The 6,000-nt window shown below is 37.5% G+C and overlaps 1 protein-coding gene across 4 annotated transcripts in view; it reads left to right on the top strand.

The window, feature by feature from the left end:
- The first annotated feature begins 5,298 nt into the window (after positions 1 to 5,298).
- TNFRSF19 (TNF receptor superfamily member 19) overlaps positions 5,299 to 6,000 on the top strand; it is a 93,733-nt gene continuing 93,031 nt past the window's right edge. Inside the window, exons 1-2 of one of the 4 annotated variants that reach the window (XM_016199511.2) lie at positions 5,330 to 5,366; positions 5,560 to 5,750. The gene's annotated coding sequence lies outside the window, so the exon portion shown is untranslated. Of the gene's footprint in view, positions 5,367 to 5,434; positions 5,783 to 6,000 lie in introns of those variants that run through there. The other 3 variants (XM_016199507.2, XM_016199509.2, XM_016199510.2) reach the window with 3 other exon arrangements.

Raw genomic sequence — 6,000 nt, 5'->3', positions numbered from 1 at the left:
TGCAGGCCCAGACCAAATGATTTTGCTGGCTGTAAATGGCCTGCTGCCAGATGTTCCCCATCCCCGAAATAAATGGAGAGCTATTCCATGTCCTTGGATAGAAAGATTCACTATTGCTAAGATGTCAGTTTTTCGCAATGTGATCTACAGGTTCAAGGCAATCTCGATCAAAATCCAGTGGATGATATATGACATTATGCATTTGTCAATATCTATAGAACCGTACAACACAAAGAGCGAACTTTAGTGTAAACTAATGACTTCAATTAATAATAATATATTACTATTGGTTCATTAATTATTACAAATATACCACACTAATACAAGACGCTAATAAGGTAAATTGTGTATGGGGTACCAGGGGTAAGGGAAATATATCTACCAGCTGCCCAATTTTTCTGTAAAACTATTCTCAAAAATAAAATCTATGTGTATAAAAAAATTTAAAACCATCATGAGGTACTACTAAACTCCATTTGAATGGCTAATATTGTAATGATTGACAATACCAAGTCAAGGCTGTAGAGCAAATGGAAATCTTATACACTATTGACAGGAATGTAAAATGATACAACCACTTTGGAAAATAATTTGAAAGTTTATATAGTTAAACATATACCATATAAACCAGAATTCTACTTCTAGGTATTTACCTAAAAGAAATGAAAATACATACCCACTCAAAGACTTGAACACAAGTGTTCATAGCTGCTTTATTTATAATAGCCAAAACTTGTGCTTAATCCCTCTCTTTAATAACTTTCAGTAATCCTCTGCTTCACTCAGCAGTATCCCTGAACTGGCACTTTGGGAGAAGGAAGGAACCTTCTGCCCCTGAAGGAGGTGCTCCCAGTGCACGTGGTAGCAGCAGCAGCTGAGAGGGTTTTTAGGAAGCAGATTATAGGGCATACTGAGGAGAATGTAAGCCTTCTGAAATGTTGGAGAAAGGTTCTATATTAGTTTACTACTGCTACCATCACAAAGTCCTACAGACTGGGTGACTTAAACAACAGAACATGATTTTCTCACAGTTCTGGAGATTAGAAGCCTGAACTCAAGGTGTTGGCCAGGTTGGTTCCTTCGGAGAGCTCAGGGTAAGCAGGTGTGCCAGCCCTCTCTCTTTGGCTTGTAGATGGCCATTTTCTCCCTGTGTCTCTTCCCATCATCTTCCCTCTGTGTCTGTGTCCAAATTTCCCTTCTATAGGAACACCAGTCATATTGGATTAGGGCTCACCCTAATGACTTCATTTTAACCCAGTTACCGCTATAAATATCCCATCTCCAAATAATGTCACATTCTTAGGTACTAGGGGTTAGGACTTTAACATATGAATTTGTATGAATTTGGGTGGATACAATTCAACACATAATAGGCCTGAACCATTTTCTTTTTATGATCATGTATATGGTGGTCCCAGATCTTGTAAGAAGAGTCCCAGGACTCTGAAACGCACCTGGGTTACCCTGGCTTCAGATTAACCAGACCCAGGAGCTATGTGATAGCCCACCCTTCCTCTTTGGGAAACGATCCCAACTCAAATTTGAGTTTGATCTCCCAGCTAGTACTGGTTGGTGTTCACTATTGTTCTTTAGTTTCACAGAGAGGAAAAAAGGAAACTTAGCTTTTCTTTTAAGGGTTTATTCTGCTTGATGCTTTTTTTTTCCTTCAATTTTTTATTGTGGTAAAATACACATAACACAAAATTTACTATCTGAACCATTTTAAGTGTACAGTTTAGTAATATTAGTATATTCAGGTTGTTGTACAGCCATTACCACCATTGATCTCCAGATCTCTTCTTATCTTGCTAGACTGAAAATCTGTACCCATTAATCAACAGCTCTCCATGACCCCATCTCCTAAGCCCCTGGTGACCACCAGGTTTTCTTTCTTACCTCTTTTATCTCATTTTTTCCCCTGTAGCATCTAGTAACTACCACTCTGCTCTCTGTTACTGTGAGTTCAGAGAGATTTTTTATTTTGCTTTGCTTTGTTTGTTTGTTTGTTTTAGATTCCACATATAAATGAGATCATGCACTCTGTCATTCTGTGTCTGCTTTATTTCACGTAGCATATGTCCTCCAGGTTCACACATTTTGCTGCTAAAGTCAGGATTTCCTTCTTTTTAAAGGCTGAAAAATATTCCATTTTATATATATCACATTTTCTTTATCCACTCATCCATCTATGGACACTTAGGTTGTTTCTATATCTTGGCTATTGTGAATAATGCTGCAGTGAACATGGGGGTGCAGATATCTCTTCAAGATAGAGTGATTTCATTTTCTTTGAATAAATACCCAGGGATAGCTTGAAGCTCTCCATATGCATTTGTTGTCTCAACAACATTGATAAAGTAGTGTTATTTCCTGCTTATGGTTTAGGAAAATGAAGCTCAATGAGATTAAGTAGCCCTCTCCAATTTCCCAAGTTGTTACTATGTTGCAGATAATGAGAGAGATTTAAACCCAGGCCTTTCTGGCTCCAGTGTCCCTGCTCCTTTCTTAACAGTGAGCTAATTCACACACACACAAAAATGTGTAAATGAAATAAATTCCAAAATTATTCCTCCCAACTTACGTATAAAGTTGTACTTATCTGACAGAATCAAGGATGTATTCTCTGAACAGAAACTTTAAAAAAAGATGATACTACAAAAGAGTTCTAGGTAACTCCAAGAACTTCGACGCTTAATGGAAAAAAAATATTATGAATTACCTGAATCCATAGCTCATAATTATAGGAGTTTATGTGATTTGTCTCTCAAGGAAGCATATTTCAGGTGCTGTAAAGAAAGCAGCACTCAGTGGCAATTGGGAGGTACATGAGAATCTCAGTAAGCCCCCTCTGTTCTTTGATATGAACAAGTGATGTTTCTTCAGTCTTAAGTGCAATAACATGCAGCCTTGAGCTCCTCAGATCAGATTGCTGCTTCGGACCCATTACACACTAGGTGGCTGAAATGCAACTTGGTGGAAGGAGTTTAAAAAACCAAGTATACTATGCCATGGCACTAGAAATCATCAATAAAATACTGTAACTTTGTGTTGTTAAAACTAATAGCTATGTAGAGTGTAGTGGCATATTTCTTATCACCATACCTTCAGATTTAATTTTACTAATCTAAGCTCCTTGGAGGGCAAAGAGGAAAGTTTTGCATTAGCTCCCCTTCATGGTGCTGTTCAGCAATAACAATGGTCCAAGGCACATGTCCACAGTGAAGGGAGCTTAGTGGAATGGGGCACAGCACTAATGAGCTCAGGTTGGGAGGTCATTGCTCACTATAGCTGGCCTTTACCCACACTCTGCCCTTGGCAACAGATGGGCCCTCACCTCAGTCCCTTTTCATCTCACACATGGTGGGTGCTTGGCCACAGAAAAATCAATTCATAATAGTTTTCATTGACTTGGTGAATAAACTCTTCCATTGGAGATAATATTGCATTGGTAGACATATTTTGAACTATAAATCTTCCTTGGTGAGATTTGTATAAACTGAGGATCATTTGACTGGTTCTCATTTAAGTCCCTGTTTCCAAATGCCTCCTGTAAGCTTCTAGGGAAACTATAAGAATCCTAATTCAGCCCCTCACCTATTTATATTGGTATTGAGCTCTATCAAGACATTAGGATTTACTTGCTTATCCAAAGAATATTCCAGCATCTAGTTGCTATGATTTAATATTTCGGTGTATCAGGAAACTTTATTCCTGGGTGCTGTTTGATGGCATATGGATTTCATGCTGAGCTACCTCAGAAAAGAAATGGGCAAATGCCCACTTGGAAATATTTTGTCCTTTTAAATATTTTCTTTGTATTCAAAGAAGCCTAAAAAATGTTATATGTAAGCCAGGTATCACAAGAGCTTTCTTGCTCTACTTTCAGGAAGTCATGGAGAACCACATCTGCATTTCAAGTACTATCTGGGCTCTGACCATCTTTGAGAAATGATGTATGAGGTAGAAAAATTATAAAATAAATGTTGAAAAGTAAACATGACTATTTAAATGGTATAGTAAACTCAATAACTGTTCGAAGCAAATATTTTGCTATTAAAATTTGTTCAAAAATCATAGAAGTCTGGAAATAACACATCATAAACTACATTTTCAAATATCACATCAGAAAAAATTAGACAAGACCAATTAGAGAGGGGGGTTATATAAAAAAGATTAAATTCTACTGTCTTCTGTTTTGAAAAAAAAAATTTTTTAACTGGCCTTCTAAAAGTTGGCAAGTTTCCATTATAAAACAGAAAATTTTCCTTCAATCTGTGAAAGAATGGTCTGGAATTCAGAAATGCACTGTATCCTGGATTGTAATGAAGATGAAATTTCTTATTATCTTCTATTTTGGTAAATACTAAAAATAATTTTATTTTATTGAATCTGCCATTGTTAAGAAACAATAGTAAAAAATTCTAAGTAACGTATGTAATAGGTTAAATTTTAAATTTTAGAGAATTAGACTACTGTGGTGATTTTTAGTGAGTTAAGAGTTCAAACTATGGAGTTAAAAGAAATAGCCCTAAAAAGCAAGGAACATAGTTTTGGAGTAAGCACAGGACTAGTGCTTTCCTGTACGTAATTCTTTTCTTTTGTAAACTTTAAGATGCTCACAGGTGTTAATGACATTTACCTATCTAAGAACTACATGTTTTAAAATCTAATTTTCAGAATCTCAAACTAAGACCTAGACTAAGATTAAATCTCTGCCCAAAGGCTTAAATGAGAAAGTGGCAGATATCAGTCACCTGTTGTTGGTTATCTGTCCATTAATTACTTTAATTAAAACACCACTGTTTAATTGGCAGTCAATTCCAATAATTTAAGTTTCAGGAAAAGACAGTTTACTTAAAATCCTTAAAGACTTGTCACACTGAAAACAAAAATAACACTTAAAAAAAGTCATCCTTCCCAACTGGCAGTGTCCCTGAGTTGTTTTTTTCTGGAATGGTCTTAGAGTGATATTTATTCTGAATACTTGAGAGTCTTTGTTAAAAAAAAAAAAAAAAGTGATATTTATGTCAATTAAATGCTGCCATTTGGAACCTGGATGGATTAGGGATCTTATACTGGAATCGTCCAACAGCAATTGCTGACCTTTCCAACTGGGAAGCAGATAACAGAAATTGTCCTGCTCGAGGCACAATAGTCTAACGTGATTAGAAATCAGGCGAACTGGCTTCTCTTGAGCTGTACTCCCCCACAGGCTGAATTATAGCTCTCCTACCAGTCCCAGGGCGCTGAATGATGTCATGGGATCTGCAGTTCAGCGAGATGAAAGGGATAAAGCAGAACCCGCTGGCACTAGGCAGCTTTCAGCACACAATCCACAACACAGCTTGGGAACCGACAAGGCTACGGTAGGGATCCAGCCACTCAGCCCAAGCTTGGGAGAACCACCGGTATTGCCTCCTTGAAAAAAGGGGGGAGGGGTGGGGGGAGGAAAACAACGTGATCCATGTTAAACAAAAGAATTTTTGGACTAAGAGGCGGGAGGGTGACTACCTGCTGAAAGTGAACTTTCTTGATATCCCTGCTTATATATAAATTTAGCTCTGCCTTTGATGTCCTGCAACTGATCACAGATCAGATTACGGGCATTTCATCTCCCTGCTCCCCAGCCTTTGATCTGCATGGTTAATTTTATTTTCCTGGATTTGAAGTTTCGTCTGGGCTTGTGCTTTGGGAAGGTAGAAGCATTTGGCACAGCAGTGCTGCCAAGGAGAAACTAAGTTGCCGGAAGGGTGAGTACTGGAAAGAGTTCAGCACGTTGCAGGTACAGCATTTTATGTTTTGTTGCAGCTTTCACTTCACTTTTCCTGTGTGTTCTAAAAAAAAAGATGGTTTTACTCAATTAAAAACAAGCATTTCTGTATTTGACTACTACATTATGCTCTATATCTGTATCAGAGTAAATATGAGATACTGCCATGTTAGCTTGTACAAAAGGGTTTGCAATCGGTCATGCAAATTTTACTTGGAAATGAGTTGTTC

This window comes from Miniopterus natalensis, chromosome 2 (assembly GCF_054644295.1).
Source record: "Miniopterus natalensis isolate mMinNat1 chromosome 2, mMinNat1.hap1, whole genome shotgun sequence".
Taxonomy (NCBI): domain Eukaryota; kingdom Metazoa; phylum Chordata; class Mammalia; order Chiroptera; family Miniopteridae; genus Miniopterus; species Miniopterus natalensis.
Note: the sequence above shows the minus strand (reverse complement) of the source record. Positions and strands in the feature narration are given on the sequence as shown.